Source organism: Salmo trutta, chromosome 20 (assembly GCF_901001165.1).
Source record: "Salmo trutta chromosome 20, fSalTru1.1, whole genome shotgun sequence".
In the NCBI taxonomy this organism is placed as follows: Eukaryota; Metazoa; Chordata; class Actinopteri; order Salmoniformes; family Salmonidae; genus Salmo; species Salmo trutta.
The window spans coordinates 46646748-46666987 of NC_042976.1; the positions used below are offsets into that span (position 1 = coordinate 46646748).

Below are 20240 nucleotides of genomic sequence, written 5' to 3' on the forward strand. Positions count from 1 at the left end.
TAAAAAATACCGTCAAATTAAAGCTGACTGTCTGAACTTTAACCTCAGTCAGTGTTTGATTTTAAATGCAAACTTCTGAAGTATAGAGCCAGAAGAAACAATACTTCACTGTCCTAATAATTACAGTAAGTTGTAAGTTGAAAACATTGTATGTTAAAAGCACAGTGTGTGTGTGTGTGTGTGTGTGTGTGTGTGTGTGTGTGTGTGTGTGTGTGTGTGTGTGTGTGTGTGTGTGTGTGTGTGTGTGTGTGTGTGTGTGTGTGTACTTCCACAGCCTTTGTTTTTGGTAAGATGCCAAAATAATAATTACTAATTGAATGAACATATGAGACAAATTGAGAAAACATTTTAAATTGACAAAAATATTTGTATATGTTTTCTCAAGTTTGGGCCAACTAAAAATGTTACGTTCAGGTAACACTGACTGAAAAGTTAAGTAAACCAAAAAAAAGCTGTGGAACCAGATACTTGATAATAATTAGGTGAAACTAGATTGAGGTTGAATTGAACACCTGCTTATAACTTCCATATAGCCATATATTAATAAATATTTCCTAAATGAGTAGTTGCATTTCCCTGAGCAAACTGCATAGCAATATTCATGTTGCGCTTATGTATAACTGAGATCAGAGGCCTACATGACTATACACAAGTTCAGGAATGTGTAACACATAATAAAAAGCTTGATAAATACAAAGTTAACCTGCTTTTATATTTACTTGTTCATACGGTTTGAGGCTGAATGTACAACATCTACTGATGTACAGTTATAAGTAGAGATCCCACCTACACTGTACTTCTATGATTGGTGGCTTATTTTCCAAATCAGAGAGCCTTGAAGTTGTTTATTGTGAACTGAAGCATCAGTTGACAGTGCATATTGCCCAGCACAGAACCTAGCTAATTATTTGCACTGGAGCTAGTCAGTCTGTATTGTGTCGCAAACTGTTAAAGGGATAGTTCATGCAAATTACATGTTGCTTTCCTTAAACTGTAAGTAAAACCAAAGCATGGATTGTTGCCTTACCTTGGCCAATGACTGCTTACAAGGTATGTGATTTTGTAATTTGGGTGAACTATCTCTTTAATAAAAACCCTGAAAGAGAGAAGATCATGGGGACCTTCTTCCCAAGCCATCCATCTACATGTAAGTTGACAAAATAAGGAGCAATTAGTCAGCTACAGTACAGTAGCTAAGTGTGAGCTAACTGGTAAAGCTACTGATGAGGCTAATGTGTGTCAACTACAGCAGACCATGACTATTGCCCGTGACTTTAAATCAATGGCATTTTGATCTTAACACTTCAGGTACGTACTGTGGATAGAAACCCATCAGACAGAAATGGGCAGCTTTCAGGCTTCTAGTAGCCTTCATATGTTACCCTAACACATTGTAATTGGCAGTTTTATTCCGAAATTCAAAACACACAGAATAAAGACATGATTCAGAGGTTGATCCATTATCACAGGTTTTCAGCGAGCCCCCATAGTTCACTGACACCGTGTTGCTTTTCGATGAGCCATGATTTGAGCCTTGGTGGAGCCAGGATGGTATAGGTAGGTATGGTAGCTTTTGTCTGACTCATGAGCCATTGTAATCCTGACTCTCTCCTTTAGCTTACATGGCTGTTGATTGCCCTCTCTATCCCTCTCCCCACGATGCTGCACATTTAGTTTGATCATTTAGTCTGAAATGGAAGAGGAAAAGAGGATTAGATGATACAGTGGGGAAAATCAACAGCTGTGTTACACAACAAATGCAAATTCTATTGTTTCAGTATGAAAAACTGCAAACGTTGCTCACCCACTGCAGTTGGGCAGAAACTTTCCTAGTAATTAAACAAAAGTTGATTTTGGCAGTACATCAAATCTTAGTGTTTCAGCCGTATGGACAATAGAGGATTTTCATTGCAAATGGCATGAATGACTTGCAATTGAATGATTATGAGCTCAGCAAAATGTTTGAGACCTGTCGCTCTGCAGCTGCCAACGTGTTGGAATGTAACATCGGGTCGAAGCCATAAAATGAAGTCATTTTTGCTCATGTAATGATTTCACTGAGAGCTGCATATTTGAAAATGGAACCTACCCCCCAACGGTAGTTATTCAAATGACAAAAGAATTTTAAACCTTAATTAAGTGCATCATTAATGCATTAAACAAAACCTACAGAGCAGACTTTCGGGGGCTGGGGGGGGGGGGGAGGGGGTTGAGGAACGGTGAAACATGCTAATGTGTTCTAATCACCCCTTTCTGAATTATCAATTAACATTTGAGGAACTATGTCTCTTTGCTGGACTATTTAGTTGGTTTCAAGGGGAGATTTTGTAGGAGCACAGATGGATCAGGTCTTGTCTTTGGCTGTTAAAGATATACCAATAATGCTAATCATTATGCCAACCATTGGGTCAGAGTGGGGACCTAGAGGACTGAAATAAAGCTTGTTCATTTTTTTAAAAATACAGCTGTATATAGGGCCCAGAGTTTTCTCTTGCATGTGACGTGACCAGCAAAATCTCTGGTTCCTAATCATCACCAATCCTACATTACTATTAATACTGTGAAGAGACCACTAATGGTACACCCTAATGAGAAAACCATTATGCACTTAGCTAATCTACACACCAAAGTACTAAACTTATTATTAAGGCTCCACAAAGGACTTCCTGCCGCAATACCAGGGGTTGGAACCGGTTCAGGGAATGGAACCGGTTCAGGGAACAGAACCGAAAACTGTAAAAGAACGTCATTTTTCAATATACAGAAACAAGAACTGGGAACGAAAGTGACCTATACTGTTACAGAACAAAAATTCTGTGCATCTCGCGCCCATGTACTATCGACTGCCTAGGCTAAAACAACTATAGGTTGCCCCCTGCATAGCAAGCTGCTCTACCTGTACTGACTGGTGAAGTAATTTAATGTCGAGCTAATGAAAAAATTATCAATTTCAGAGATTTAAAAAGGAACGATATAAACCGGTACTTTCTTTGGGTTCCAACCCCTGCTAAATACAGCTAGCAACCACTATGGCTTTGCTAATTACAATATGCTTCAATAAAAGCCATTTTTGAATAGGAAGACAGTAACTATGGCATTGGATAAAATAAAAACTTGATAATATTCTATTTTGATTTTGGGACCAGGACATTGCAAAGATACTTTCAGGGCTACCGGAACAGAGGTTTGAAATTTGCCTGGAGTGATGAGAAAAAAAACATGTCACACACACAATTCCTGAATTCGTCTCATAAAAAAGCTACCTATACAGAAAAACGATGCAGAAGCCACACTTCATGGTAACTTCAATTTCCTGCACACAAAAGTTTTCTGACAGATAAAGGTGCCAAGAACATAACCCGTATCAGTCGTCGGGCCATTGTTGAATATCTAACCTTTCAGCAAACTACGGTAGAGTGAAGGGTGTTTAAAGCATTTTTTAAACGTATTCTGCTGCTATTAAAACAACAAGACATAAGGCAGAAACTGTTCATATGAGCAGTTCTGTAATAGTATATAACAGTGTGTGAGTGATTCTGCAACTTTGGGTACTTTGGCCCTGCAACCTCTCAGAAATTAAAACTTATTGAAACCATTTTACCAGTATTATAATTGTTTTAGATTTGTCTGATAATGCCTGCGATCGTACTATTCAGGAATGTATATATGTTTGTCTTTTTTCTCAGACAGCCATAGTAACAGTCTTCTTGACTGCACAAATGTTTTATTTTTCACTAATGGTGAATTAGTTCATATTTCATTTCCTCTACATCATTTTATAACTCCTGACAAATGTAAACACTTACTTTGTTACTAGTGAAACACAGTAAATGCCAATGGAATTGTCAGAAAACTAAATAAAATCTGTTAATCTGCAAACTTGTGCATATGTCCAGTGTAAGAGAGTGAAATGGAAAGGGAAAGAGAGAGTGATGGGGATGGATGGAGAGGTAAAAGAGTTTAATGACGTTATTTCCATCACGTCATTAAACATCCATTTTAGTTGAAAATTAAATATCATACAATTAATTTATAACATTTCTTATACATTTGTACATGAACTTGTATTGAATATTATTTTTAGGGATTTTTAAGGTTTTCCTAATATTATTTATTCAATACGACCCCTGAATGTATAAACTTGCCTTTGTGACAGCTGAAAACATTTATTTATCGTGAAAAATAAGATATTTCCACCCAACCTTTTTTGAGATTATGATAACAACCATATGATTTCCATATCTAAAACAAATAAAATGTAAATTATACATAACATACAAATGTACCTAAAAATATGAGTGTGGTGGAAATGACATGTAAAAAAAAAAGTATGTTTTTTTTTTCTTCTTGCAAACATTTTGAACAACAACCATTGTCTTATATTAATTAAATGTTTAACAAAGTTTGATTCCAAAAGTAGCCGATGGGCAGAGCTCAAGCAAGTAGGACAGTGTTTTTGAGAGATGGACCCAGATAGCAAAGAGCTCATCTGCATAGAAGAGCTCAGTGAGCAAAGTAAAACTGTATAATTTGTGACTCACCACCTGGATTCGGTCTTATGTAGCAACATTTGAACTTCTGTTTTTTTACATTGGATAAAAGTAGAGACTCCGAGCTACATAATGGTATATCATACACTGAATTTGAGGAAACAATGGGAAAGTAATTCTGCTTTGAAAGTTGATCAACTTGTAAACTCACTTTTGAGAAAACCTTCTTTCAATGTTTTGGTACAACTATTGGAGAGCCCTTCTTTGTCTACACCCATTCAGCATTGTTCACACCCTCTTAAGCCTTAGCCCCACCCATCTCTTTAAGGGTTCATCCGTGAGTTCTGTACAAACTTTCCAGCTACTTCCAGACATTTAACGCTTGTGTTGTCTTAAGGGTAAAAAATGACCCGCCACTATGTTTAACAGTAGAGAAAACCCCCTAAATTATGTTTTTTCAACTTGAAATTTGATTACTTTTCCTAAAGTGACCCCAACATTAGAAAAATCCTTTATTCATATTCCCATGAAAGCTCTACACCACCAGGGTACAAAGATTGTCTTAGGGTCATTTTGGACCCGGCAGTTATAAAATCATTTACACACCACAAAAAAACACAAAGACACACACACAATGAGAAATTGAGATTGTGTGCTACTGATTGAACTCAGACAAAACTCAAACTTTCTTGAGCATGTGCAGCATCTCCCCTCCATGACCCCACACATACTCAAGTTCAGACAAAATAAAAACAATTTCAGACAAAATAACCAACATTTCAGACAAAATAAACATTTCTTGAAAGCATTGTTTACTAATGGGGAATACAGTCAGAGGCTATAAAGGTGCTGCAGATGACAGTCCCCCCAGTTCGCTCTTTGCTGAAGCCATGAGTGCACGTTTCAGTGCCCAACAAGTCGTAGATGTGATTTTTTCAGATGTCCAGAAGGAACATGAGAACAATGATTTAGAAGAGGAGGAGGTATTTGAAGAAGAAGATGGGGAAGAATACAACCTATGCATCATCTTCAGATGAAGAAGAAAAGCTGAAAGAGAGACATTTTTGTCAAAGAACAGCAAAATAACATGGTCCTTGTCACCATATGACAACCAGGGCAGGATGGCAGCACAAAATGTCATAAGGATGACCCCAGGGCCCACAAGACATGCAGTTGCCCGTGCCCAGGACATCTCCTCAACATTCTTTCTGCATTCACAAAGTTTGTGATGAATGGCAGGTTGTTTCTTCATGCAAAATAGATTTGTGGTTTAAAATTCAATTAAGCTGCTTTTCTTTTCAATTAAGCTGCTGGTTTTTTACCCTTAGGACAAGGGGAGTATGCAGACTGTTAAGAGAGAGAGAACAGCTCACTGAACATTACCCGCCCTTGCAGAGCTGGTTAGGCTGTTACTGTATGTTATCCAGAGCATTGGTGACTGCAACTGTGCTGTCAGATTGTCCATTCGTAAATGCAGAATGTTTTGTGTTCAGAGCACACACTGGACCTCACAATGACAGTCAAGCACCCAAGCTAACTGGCTAACATTGGCTAGCTACTTCCAGACACATAATGAGAGAACACCCCACTCTGACCATTTTACTCACCCTAGCAGAGCTGGTTAGGCTGTTTTCATGTTATCCAGAGCGTTGGTTACTGTAACTGTGCTGCTGGCAACAATTGAATTACGCTTTGTTGACGTTTACTGACACCAGACTTATTCAACGGGTATTGAGCGTTCAAAAATGAATCCGTTATTCTGCGCTCTGGCACACTAAGACGAGAGTCTTTTGTTAAACAATTTAGCTAGATAGCTAGCTAGGTAAACAATGAAACAACTTTGTAAACATCTTTGTCAAAATTAGAAACGTGTAATATCTGAAAATGTAGCTAGCTAGACTATCTTACCCGTGGTCTGAAATCAGAGTAGATAGCCAGAGCAAATTTACCAGCTAGTACGTCTTATCAACAGTTGCAGTGACATTCTATTGGAATGGATACTTGCATAGTGGAGTCTTTTGTTAAGACATGTAGCTAGCTAGCTACCACTTTCTGTCAAAATTAGAAATGTGTAATATCTGAACATTTTGCTAGCTAGACTATCTTACCGGTATACATCATGGTTGGACGCGTCTCCTGTCTGATGCCATGCATGGTTGCCCGTAGTTTGAAGATGTAATCCAGACTGGTGTGTTCTCCATCTCCTTAGCTATCATACTCGAATTCCACTGATTTCAAAACTCAGTCCTCCAGAAAATGGAGAGCATACACATAACGTTAGCTAGTGAGCCAGCCAGCTAACATTAACAGTACACTTTAACTTAACATTAGGTTTATGCAGTTTTACTACGAGATACATATTTTTTTTTAAGCTGTGTTCGACACAATCCAAACTCATTTCTCGGCATGCCCAGGCCACTCATTATCTCAGCCAACCATGGCTAGCAGGAAGGTTGCTCTCGTTTTCTGTAGCTAAACCAACTAGGCTCGTAATTTAACAATTTTACTATAGAATAATAGCAGGAGTGTTCAAAGTAAATAGTCTTGTGGCCATTTGAATGAGTGTTCAGCAGTCTTATGGCTTGGGGGTAGAAGCTGTTAAGGAGCTTTTTGGTCCTAGACTTGGTGCTCCGGTACCGCTTGCCGTGAGGTAGCAGAGAGAACAGTCTATGACTATGGTGACTGGAGTCTTTGAACATTTTTGGGGACTTCCACTGACACCACCTATATAGGTCCTGGATGTCAGGAAGCTTGGCTCCAGTGATGTACTGGGCCGAAAGCACTACCCTCTGTAGCGCCTTACAGTCAAATGCCGAGCAGTTGCCATACCAGGCAGTGATGCAACCGGTCAGGATGCTCTCAATGGTGCAGCTGTAGAACGTTTTGAGGATCTGCGGATCCATGCAAAATCTTTTTAGTCTCCTGTGGGGCAAAATGTGTTGTCGTGCCCTAGCATGATATTATGCCTTGATACTGCCTTCCATTGAAACACACAATACAACCAGCATTTTAACCAGGGCCGGCTCTAGCATTTTGGGTCCCCTAAGTGAGATTTGATTAGCCCCAAATCGAATCCTCTGTTAATGCTCATGACCAGACAGAAAGAATTCACACCCCTTGATTTTTTTCCACATTTTGTGTGACTGACATAATTAAAAGTTGCTTTAAATTGCAATTTGTCACTACCGTACACACAATACCCATAATGTCAAAGTGGAATTATGCTTTTCTAAAATTTTACAAATTAATAACAAATTAAAAGCTGAGTAAGTATTCAACCCCTTTGTTATGGCAAGCCTAAATAAGTTCAGAAGTAAAACTGTGGGGCAAAATGTGTTGTCGTGCCCTATTCACAACTGTCTTGGTGTGTTTGGACCATGATAGTTTGTTGGTGATGTGGACACCAAGGAACTTTCGACCCGCTCCACTTCAGTCCTTGCGATGTTAATGGGGCCTGTTCGGCCCTCCTTTTCCTATAGTCCACGATCAGCTCCTTTGTCTTGCTCACATTGAGAGATATGTTGTTGTCCTGGCACCACACTGCCAGGTCTCTGACCCCCTCCAGGCTGTCTTATCGTTGTTGGTGATCAGGCCTACAACTGTTGTCATCAGCAAACTTAATGATGGTGTTGGAGTCGTGCTTGGCCACACAGTCGGGGGTGAACCTCGGCATTACTCTGGACCCTGATCTCTCTTTTGAAGAACATATCAAGACTGTTTCAAGGACAGCTTTTTTCCATCTACGTAACATTGCAAAAATCAGAAATTTTCTGTCCAAAAATGATGCAGAAAAATTAATCCATGCCTTTTTTACTTCTAGGTTGGACTACTGCAATGCTCTACTTTCCGGCTACCCGGATAAAGCACTAAATAAACTTCAGTTAGTGCTAAATACGGCTGCTAGAATCCTGACTAGAACCAAAACATTTGATCATATTACTCCAGTGCTATCCTCCCTACACTGGCTTCCTGTTAAGGCAAGGGCTGATTTCAAGGTTTTACTGCTAACCTACAAAGCATTACATGGGCTTGCTCCTATCTTTCCGATTTGGTCCTGCCGTACATACGTACGCTACGGTCACAAGATGCGGGCATCCTAATTGTTCCTAGAATTTCTAAGCAGTCAGTCTCAACCTTTAAGTCTTTACTGAAGACATATCTCTTCAGTAGGTCCTATGATTAAGTGTAGTCTGGCCCAGGGGTGTGAAGGTGAACGGAAAGGCTGGAGCAACCCTGACCTGTTCACCGGACGTGCTACCTGTCCCAGACCTGCTGTCCCAGACCTGCTGGAACACTGACCTGTTCACCGGACGTGCTACCTGTCCCAGACCTGCTGTTTTCAACTCTCTAGAGACAGCAGGAGCGGTAGAGATACTCTCAAAGATCGGCTATGAAAAAGCCAACTGACACTTACTCTTGTGTTACTGACTTGTTGCACCCTCGACAACTACTATGATTATTATTATTTGACCATGCTGGTCATTTATGAACATTTGAACATCTTGGCCATGTGCTGTTATAATCTCCACCCTGCACAGCCAGAAGAGGACTGGCCACCCCTCATAGCCTGGTTCCTCTCTAGGTTTCTTCCTAGGTTTTGGCCTTTCTAGGGAGTTTTTCCTAGCCACCGTGCTTCTACACCTGCATTGCTTGCTGTTTGGGGTTTTAGGCTGGGTTTCTGTACAGCACTTTGAGATATCAGCTGATGTAAGAAGGGCTATATAAATACATTTGATTTGATTTGATTTGAACAGGGAGTACAGAAGGGGACTGAGCACGCACCCCTGAGAGTCCCCATTGTTGAGTGATCCGTGTGGCAGATGTGTTGTTGTTGCCTATCCTTACCACCTGGGGTCAGCCCATCAGGAAGTCCAGGATCCAGTTGCAGAGGGAGGTGTTTAGTCCCAGTGTCCTTAGCTTAGTGATGAGCTTTGAAGGCAGTATGGTGTTGAACGCTGAGCTGTAGTCAATGAGCAGCATTCTCACATAGGTGTTCCTTTTGTCAAGGTGGGAAAGGGCAGTGTGGAGTGCGATTGAGATTGCATCATCTGTGGATTTTTGGGGTGGTTTGCGATTTGGAGTGGGTATAGGGTTTTTGGCATGATGGTGTTGATGTGACCCATGACCAGCCTTTCAAAGCACTTCATGGCTACTAACGTGAGTGCTATGGGCCGGTAATCATTTAGGCAGGTTACCTTCGCTTTCTTGGGCACAGGGACTATGGGTGGTCTATTTGAAACATGTATGTATTACAGACTCGGACAGGGAGTGGTTGAAAATGTCAGTGAAGACATTTGCTAGTTGGATTACCAGGACGTGGACCGTCTGGCCCTGCGGCTTTGGGAATGTTGACCTGTTAAAAGGTCTTGCTCACATCGGCTACAGAGAGCGTGATCACACAGTCGTCTGGAACAGCTGGTGCTCTCATGCATGCTTCAGTGTTGCTTGCCTCGAAGCGAGCGTAAAAGGCATTTAGCTCGTCTTTTAGGCTTGCATCACTGGGCAGCTCGCGGCTGGGTTTCCCTTTGTAGTCCGTTACAGTTTAAGCCCTGCCACATCTGACGAGCATCAGCGCCGGTGCAGTAGGATTCAATCTTAGACCTGTATAGACGCTTTGCCTTTTTGATGGTTCGTCTGAGGGCATAGTGGGATTTCTTATAAGCGTCCGGATTAGTGTCCCACTCCTTGAAAGCAGCAGCTCTACCCTTTAGCTCGGATGTTTCCTGTAATCCACGGCTTCTGGTTGGGATATATACGTACGGCCACTGTAGGGACAACGTCGTCGATGCTCTTATTGATGAAGCCAGTGACTGAGGTGGTATACTCCTCAATGACATTGGATGAATCCCGGAACATATTCCAGTCTGCTAGCAAAACAGTCCTGTAGCAAAGCATCCGCATCATATTCCCTATTGACCGAGTCACTGGCACTTCTTGCTTTAGTTTTGCTTGTAGGCAGGAATCAGGAGGATAGCGTTATTGTCAGATTTGCCAAATGGAGGGCGAGGGAGCGCATTGTATGTGTCTGTGTGTGTGGAGTAAAGGTGGTCTAGAGTAGTTTTTTTCCTCTGGTTGCACATGTGACATGCTGATAGAAACGAGGTACAACGGATTTAAGTTTGCCTGTATTAAAGTCCCCGGCCTCTAGGAGCGCCGCTTCTGGGTGACCATTTTTTGTTTGCTTATGGCCTTATACAGCTCGTTGTGTGCAGTCTTAGTGCCAGCATCGGTTTGTGGTGGTAAATAGACTGTTACGAGTAATATAGATGAGAACTCTCTTGGTAGATAGTGTGGTCTACAGCTTATCATGAGGTATTCTACCTCAGGTGAGCAATACCTTGAGACTTCTTTAACCTCTCTAGTGGGTGTGGGATGCTACTGTCCCACTCGGCCAACATCCAGTGAAATTGCAGAGGGCCAAATTCAAAAACAGAAATACTCCTTATAAAAATTCATAAAACATACAAGTGTTATACATCGGTTTAAAGATTAATTTCTTGTTAATCCAACCATGGTGTCAGATTTCAAAAAGGCTTTTACGACGAAAGCATACCATGCGATTATCTGAGAACAGCGCCCAGCAGACAAATCATTACAAACAGTTACCAGCCAACTAGAGGAGTTACAAAAGTCAGAAATAGCAATAAAATTAATCACTTACCTTTGATCTTCGTATGGTTGCACTCACAAGACTCCATGTTACTCAATAAATGTTCGTTTTGTTTGATAAAGTTCCCCTTTATATCCAAAAACCTCCGTTTTGTTTGCGTTTTGTTCAGTAATCCACAGGCTCAAATGTTGTCACAACAGACAGACGAAAAAACCGAAAAGTATCAGTAAAGTTCATAGAAACATGTCAAACGATGTTTATAATCAATCCTCAGGTTGTTTTTAGACATAATAATCAATAACATTTCAACCGGACAAAAGCTTCGTCAATATAAAAGGAAAACAAGAAAGGCACGCTCTCGGTCGTGCTCAGGAAACAGGTCTGGCGACTTCCAAGGGTCTGCTCATTCAGACTCGTCTTACTCTCTCATTTTTCAGAATACAAGCCAGAAACAATTTCTAAGACTGTTGACATCTAGTGGAAGCCATAGGAAGTGCAATTTGAGCCCTAAATCAATGGATACTGTAATGGCATTCAATAGAAAACTACAAACATAAAATAATCCCACTTCCTGGATGAATTTTTCTCAGGTTTTCGCCTGCCATATCAGTTCTGTTATACTCACAGACATTATTTTAACCGTTTTGGAAACTTTAGAGTGTTTTCCATCCAAATCTACCAATTATATGCATATCCTAGTTTCTGGGCCTGAGTAGCAGGCAGTTTACTTTGGGCATGCTTTTCATTCGTAGGTGAAAATAGTGCCCCCTACCCTAGTGAGGTTAATATTAGATAATATTAGATATCCAGTTTGTTTTCCGATGATTGCACGTTGGCCAACAATACAGAGGGTAGTGGTGGTTTACCTACTCGTCTGCGAATTCTTAAAGGCACCCCTACCCCCTTTTTCTGTCTTTTCTTCACGCTGGGATTTGGGCCTTGTCTCGACAAAGCAGTATATCCTTCGCGTCGGACTATTTAAATAAAACATCTTTGTCCAGTTTGAGGTGAGTAATCGCTGTTCTGATGTCCAGAAACTCTTTTCGGTCATAAGAGACGGTAGCAGCAACATTATGTACAAAATGAGTTACAAACAATGCGAAAATAAACTAAATAGCACATTTGGTTAGGAGCCCGTAAAACGGCAGCCCTCCCCTCCAGCACCATTATATGTTGTCCCTGGTCTCCTAAATAAATAAAAATGAAACAAAATACTAATTGTTGCTGATATTCCAATCAATACATGTGACTTTTAAAGTGACCCACAGGAATACACAGAGTAGATTTATGGTCATTCTGTCCTGCTGTCTGTTATCAATCTTCCATGGGACATTCAGTGAAATAGGATAGTTAGAGGCTTGACAAATAGCTTAGACCTGTGGGGTTGTATTGTGATGGTCAATATTCTCAATCCTGACAGAGACATCAGGCTGGCCCCAGTCTATAACTATAAGTGCACAGGACATTGTTAAATGACTCACCATGCTCCAATTTGGCAAGGGAATTGAAGAGAAAAACCAAGAGAGTTGTTATGGTGGTGGTCGAATGCAACCAGGAAACAATATAATACTTTTCAGACTAAATTAATTGATAGTGACCCACTCGTTTGTTAATAAAGAGTTTGCATTCTCAAACCAAACAACCCCACCTATTTCAAAACAGATAACACTCCTTGAACTTACTTGGAAAAAAATGACCAATTCCATCTGTATTTGATATCCACCAAAACAAAAAATGATGTACAAGTCATTCTCTTATGCTGTGAAGGATTACAAAATATGCCTTGGACATTTTATACAATTAACATAAATTGTATGATTGATTGACATGTCAACCATTGTGAATACTTTTCACAAGACAATTCTTATTAATCTCTAGATTACGAAAAAACTTCTAGTGACCATCACATCGGAAATCCTTGATTCATTATAGAACATGACAGGATGGGCCATTTGTGGAAACCATGAAAAGAAATAGTAATCATTTTAAGCATTAAGCAATTTAAAAAAAAATGTACACGAAGAGATTTCAGGTTCCTAATAAAATACCGAATGAGGCCTCTTGAGCATAGTGCTTATTCATTGGAACAAAACATCTGCTTTCATTAACAAATGTGATGTTTGCAATAGGCAGATACTTCCATTATCAACCATGACTCATGCACTTCATCAGGCCTTATGCATGGTTTGCCAATGGATTCGGAGCTCATTATCCCACATTTGATTTGTTGTGTGTAATTTTGCATTTAAACTGGCTCCACAGAACCCAACCTTTTACATATCCACTCCTGTAAGTGCATGCCTTTGGTTGATCAACTACAGAGGATTTTATAAGAGACTTTTATTTTATTCAGAAAATTACTTTGCATTACCTGATTGCTATAATCAATTAATTGGATATAAAACCGGTTCTAACAGTGCTTAGACTGGAGTATCGACTGCTCTCTCTGTTGGTTCTTAGCAGGGGTTGTCTTTGATTTGAAATGGTTAAATATTGTTGGTTACATTCCACCTACCAATAAAAGCAACAATCATTAAAAAAAACTCACTGCTGATGGTTTCTTAGCAGTCGTCCTTTTCATTCTTTCACGATCATGTCATTCTAACTGCGGAGAAAAGGGGAAAAAGAGCAGTAGCTGAGAGAGCACTGTTTTAAGTTCTAGGAAATTCTAAGACAGCATTATAACAGCAGTGTCAAGTTACCTTGCTCTTACAACCTCAGGTTAACAATATCTGCAATGCATACGAATTTTTACACTCCATGTACAAAAAGTATATTTTTTACATTAAGTTACAGTTTATTACGTTTAATTAAATCACTTCATATATAAAGAGTGTTGTGCCTTACATCCATTCCCAGTCGTTAGACATTTTTGTGCAGGACCTCTATTTGTTTCAGCACAAACCTTTTTGTTTCAAACAAAATCTGACAAACAATCCTTGCTGTTGTGAAAAATTATTATTGCCATGGCACTGTCGAGTGTCATTACACACACAATGAACCTCATGCAGAAAATAAGTTAATTAAGGGCATATGTTCTGTTGAATTGCACACAGGAACAGGAGAGCAAGTCAGTTGTAGAATAAAACATCTAGAGCCTCTTTCACTGAATCTGGTGTTCGGTAATCAAAAAGGTTTGCTAGTGTCCCGTCTTAAGGCATGGTCATCACTTAACATTGGTGATTTTGTTTTGTTTTTCCAGTTGACAGTACACCCCACCTCAGAAATTGTGCCAACCAAAAAATACAGCAGTCTGGGCCAACTGATCACCCTCTCTGCAATGAGGTATGAATTTAAATTACCACCGATATTATTTATTTCTGTGAAATACATCTCCCCTCATGACAGGATCATTTTGTGTCTACTTGGCAGAGTCTAAACTGGGGCTATCATTTGCATACTAATCTGGGCAAGCCTCTACTCTCTGCTCATTTAAAAGGTGATCATCTGCCTTGATGCTGGCTTTAGTTGTAGTAATAACAGGGCCTGATCACTGTCGCCTCCAGGACTGTATTTACATAGAGTTATTGCATTTATAGGACCCTATTTCTATTTTACTGGCACCCTAGTGCCATAAAAGTCGTCATACAGGCATGACGGGACATTAAAGTCCCCAGGCACACTTCAATAATACTTCAGTCAATATTGAGATAATGATTAACCTATTGTGATTGTCTGTGGCATGATATTATGCCTTGATACTGCCTTCCATTGAAACACACAATACAACCAGCATTTTAACCAGGGCCGGCTCTAGCATTTTGGGTCCCCTAAGTGAGATTTGATTAGCCCCAAATCGAATCCTCTGTTAATGCTCATGACCAGACAGAAAGAATTCACACCCCTTGATTTTTTTCCACATTTTGTGTGACTGACATAATTAAAAGTTGCTTTAAATTGCAATTTGTCACTACCGTACACACAATACCCATAATGTCAAAGTGGAATTATGCTTTTCTAAAATTTTACAAATTAATAACAAATTAAAAGCTGAGTAAGTATTCAACCCCTTTGTTATGGCAAGCCTAAATAAGTTCAGAAGTAAAAATGTGCTTAAAGTCACATAAGTTGCATGGACTCTGTGTGCAAGAAGTGTTTAACATGGTTTTTGAATGACTACCTCATCTCTGTACCCCACACATACATCTGTAAGGTCCCTCAGTCAAGCGCTGAATTTCAAACACAACGACCAGGGAGGTTTTCCAATTCCTCGCAAAGAAGGGCACTTTTGGTGGACGGGAAAAAAAAATTAAGAAAAAACACATTGAATTTCCCTTTGTACATGGTTACGTTATTAATTACACTTTGGATGGTGTATCAATACACCCAGTCACTACAAATATACAGGCGTCCTTCCTAACTCAGCTGCCGGAGAGGAGGGAAACTGGTCAGGGATTTCACCATGAGGCCAATGGTGACTTTAAAACAGTCACAGAGATTAATGGCTGTGATAGGATAACATTATAGTTACTCCATAGTACTAAACTCATTGACAGAGTGAAAAGGAAGCTTGTACAGAATAAAAATCTTCCAAAACATGCATCCTGTTTGCAACAAGGCACTAAAGTAATACTGCAAACAATGTGGCAAAGCAATTAACTTTTGTCCTGAATAGAAAGTGTTCTGTTTGGGGCAAATCCAATACAACACATTACTGAGTAGCACTCTAGGCCGTCATTGTAAATACTAATTTGTTCTTAACTGACTTGCCTGGTTAAATAAATAAGTATATGTTCAAACATAGTGGTGGCTGCATCATGTTATGGGTATGCTTATAATCGTTAAGGACTGGGGAGTTTTTCAGGATAAAAAAATAAACAGAATGGAGCTAAGCACAGGCAAAATCCTAGATGAAAACCTGGTTTAGTCTGCTTTCCACCAGACACTGGGAGATGAATTCACCTTTCAACAGGACAATAACTTAAAACACATGGCCAAATCTACGCTGGAGTTGCTTACCAAGAACACAGTTAATGTTCCTGAGTTACAGTTTTGCCTTAAATCTGCTTGAAAATCTATGGCAAGTTCTGAAAATAGATGTCTAGCAATGATCAACAACCAATTTGACAGAGCTTGAATAATTTTGAAAATAATAATGGGCAAATGTTGCACAATCCAGGTGTGGAAAGCTCTTAGACTTACCCAGAAAGACTGACAGCTGTAATCGCTGCCAAAGGTGCTTCTACAAAGTTTTGACTCAGGGGTGTGAATACTTATGTAAATTAGATATTTCTGCATTTAATTTTCAATAAACTTGCTACAATTTCTAAAAACACATTATAACTTTGTCATTATGGGGTAATGTGTGTAGATGGGTGAGAGAAAATATTTTTTATCAATTTTGAATTCAGGCTGTAACACTACAAAATGTGGAATAAATCAAGGTGTACGAATACTTTCTGAAGGCACCGTATCTCTGGACAAGATATCTCTGGGCTTTACCTGAGGCTAGTCTGGGCAGCCTGCTCTGAGTATCACATACACTGGCACAGGTCACAAGGGGCTCAGACAGGGATTGGATGGGCTGAAGGAAGGCCACAGTGGGATAAGGCACTGATTGGACAAGGGTCACAGTGGTGTCGGATAACGAGGAGTTGACAAGCTCTGGTTGGCTGCAGGGATGGTCCTTTGACCCGGCAGGCACTCTCCACCTGGGTAATGGGGAGGGTGACACCTCTGCACTAGAGGAACTGGGCACACTGGGTGGGCTTAGGGAGTGACCCCGGGCCGATGGGGACTTGGGAAGGAAGTGGAGGAAGGAGGAGGAATCAAGGAGGGTGAACGTTCCAATGCCGCTGTCCAATGTTTGCATCTTGCGGCCAGAGCCTGAGACACAAGGAGAACACATGATGGGGCTTGGGGATGCAGGCAATGACAGGAGTTACACACAACAAAAGGAATGAGATAACGGAATGACACATTTTTATATAATTGGTTGAAGAGGAATCAACAAAAGACAAGCACATGCCTACTGTAGTGCATCAAATAAAAATGAGATACAATAATATTGCAACAATTATTTATGCCCTATGAATAATCTAAACTATCTCATGACCAGTTTAATAATCTGGGAATGAATGTGTTTCTAATAACATTGGGAATATGTCTCAACAACATGAACTGCAATCTCAAAGTGCAACACTATCCACAACATTATCCATTCAATTTCATGCAGTTTTTTCTCTCCAATCTGATTTGATTGTATGTTTCCTCCTTGTCCCTGTCCTACCTCACTTACATTATGTTGTGCATGAGGGAGTCTTAACCAGCTGTGACTGGCTGCTGACACCCAGGCAGCCTTGTAGAATTTCAGTGCATTAATGCAGCAGATGGTCTGGTTATTTCATTCTACCACACTCGACAAATGTCCTTTAAGAACCAAATGGATGGCAGTTCAGTACAATTACATGTAACTGTGACGCTGGTTTATGATTCCTCACTAAGTAGCACATGATGCCATTGTTTCCACCAGAGAAAATTGGCTTCACCCAAAGAAGAGTTGGATGGAATAAGATTAGGGAAAATCAGGCACTTTAACCATTGATTTAGTGTCAGTGTCAAATGAGGTGAATATATGCTATTGTACTTGTTGGTGGCAAACCTATTGCTAATGAATTACAGTTCAAGCGGTATTGAATACGTATACATTTCAAATGTAATACAATTAACTGTGCACATCATATAGTATGCTGGGCTACATAATAGTTCAAGTACAGTAATTACTTATTTTTCATTCTCATACTTCTCGCTTTGATACAATGAAAAAAACAGCAGAGTTTCAGATCTGTTGTGAACTTTTTGAAAGAATTGGAAATAAAAAAAATAAAGGTTTTATTCCTGCTGTCATGAAACCGAAAACCTGATCAAGCCGCCGATGCTTTATTCTGAAATGTTTCAACTATCCCTCCAATGAACTGGCACAGACAAACACAGCTCAGAACAAGATATCCTGAATTCAAACATCAAAGTCATTGTCATGCTGACATGATTTTTGACATAATATCCAGTAGATTTCTTTATCAACGGAAAATATTGTCTCCTCTCCAGTGATCCAGAGAAAAGCTTGACTCAAAACAGGTGGGCTGTTAACTGACAACTTCTTTGATAATTGGTTGTCTTCATTTAGTATGCATTTTATTCATACATCAAGATGATTAAACTTAAACGATTCAGGTGGTCAGTTTAAAATTGTGATAAACAGCTCTACAAATAAATAACAGTGATGAAAGTAGCTCTTACTTGCCTGTCACACAAACAGGAGTAACTACTAAAGGTAAGAGCGCGATACAGATCGCAGACGTTATTGATTTGTGTTCTTGAAGGCAAAAATTAACAAGCAACTTTGTGACACTTCCTTGCATGGGAAGGCAGCATCAGAGGGTTTGACCATTGATTGCCCTCCATAAACCCTTTGGCACTAGCTAAGGATCATGTCCTTGTCTGATCTCCTTTCAATTGGCCTGATGGAATGAAAAGACTGAATGTTGACTAACAAGCTAACATCTAAAAAGTTCATGGGCTACAAACAGCCGATGATGCACAAATGGAACAGTATGAAAATTGAAATTAATAAAAGGACGACTATAGTCCCCAACTGTTGTTAATATTCATGAGAATGAGCCTAGTATTATACATGCCATTATGTTTACAGTTCATCCATATTCAAGCATTCAAGATAATGTTTGAAGTTCAATGCACAGCAGCAGAGTTCAAAGTACTAGTCTAACATAGTCACATGTTCATACTAAAGCCTGTCATGCCATTTCAGTCAACTATACCCCAATAAGCCAAAATGGATGAATCAACATAGTTTCTTCATTATTTCAACTGACTTATCAACTTTGCGTCAATGTGGCTAGGTGGTTGAATTTGCAAAATGTCAACCTAGTCAATACAGTTTTTGTCACATTCTAAAGCATATTTTAAAGGCCCAACAGTTAATGAAACTCTTTAAAAGTGTGATAAAATGTGAGCTGTGTTATTTCCTGATAGTTTCTGGTTGAAAATACAATCTACACAGGACCTTCTAATCAGCAGGTTTGCATGGGTGGGAGTTTTGGCTTTCCAAGGTGAAATCACCATGCGGTAAATTGGTTAATTGACCAATAAGAAAGAGTTCCAAACCTCTCTGCCAATAACAGCTAGTCTCCAGTTTTTCCTTCCTCACTCAGACCACTCCCAGACAGTCCTAACAAAATTTTTGCTTGAGAAATAGTTTTTTTGCTAAAAATCTATTTCTGCCCATTTTAATGGAAAGCCATTAGGTTTTTTACCCAGAAATTACTTGATGTTGATTAAAAAAAATGGCTGTCATGGGCCTTTAAGCACACAGTACCATAGGGTTTCAAGGTTTGGTATGGGTTGATAGGGGTAGGGGTTCTTAGCCTAAAAAGTTAGAAAATCACTTCAGTATACACCAAAGATCTTTATGAGTCTATGAATTAATTCCAAGGAGACCTAAATGCATTTTTTACATGCAAACTTTACAGATTTCTTGGCAGACCGATTTTACAAGTAAATTAATTCAAAAAGCCAAATATTTAAAAACACATCAGCATATTCTCCTGAAATGGCACAAAGAGAATTGCTGAAATATACTGAGTGACATTTAGACCTCCACTCACTCGGAAGTTAAGTCTAGTTGCCTTTAAATTGGATACTTTTTTTAGTTCTTAGACTTGTGCAGAGTTGAAACATTTCATTTTAGCATGCTTGGCAGGGGCTTTGATACTATCTAAATCATCCTTAATTAGAGAGACAGAGCGAAAGAGCACTGTGCTTCAGTATTTCTCTGTGAAGTTAAATGCACAGAAGGAAATCAATAAATCTGAGTGAGGGGGTGTCGCGTACAGTCAAAACACAGTGTTTGCCCGCAACCTTGCTCTTTCAACTGTGGTTCCATCTCTTTCACTCTGGTTCACAGGTTAAACTGACATGACAGAAAAGAGGTCAGAGAGCTAGGAAGGAAATCTGCCAGTATTAGCAATGCTTCAGTAATTTGATGGCTGAAAAATGTAAATGGGTTCAGGACCAGGTTTGAAGAATACTGTATTGGTGTTTAAACAGAGGGTAAAATTGGCCTTGCCTGATGGAAAGAGTGCACTTGTGTAGATCTAATAGGATTGGATAGGTGCAAGTTG

At 39.7% G+C, this 20240-nt stretch overlaps 1 long non-coding RNA gene across 1 annotated transcript; it reads right to left on the reverse strand.

Moving 5' to 3' along the window:
- Positions 1-266: 266 nt before the first annotated feature.
- On the reverse strand, positions 267-16699 carry LOC115156183 (uncharacterized). Its single transcript, XR_003868197.1, has 3 exons — positions 16543-16699; positions 13649-13705; positions 267-1688 (listed from the first exon to the last, which is right to left on the reverse strand). It is a non-coding gene; the product is annotated as an uncharacterized LOC115156183 (long non-coding RNA).
- Positions 16700-20240: the final 3541 nt, after the last annotated feature.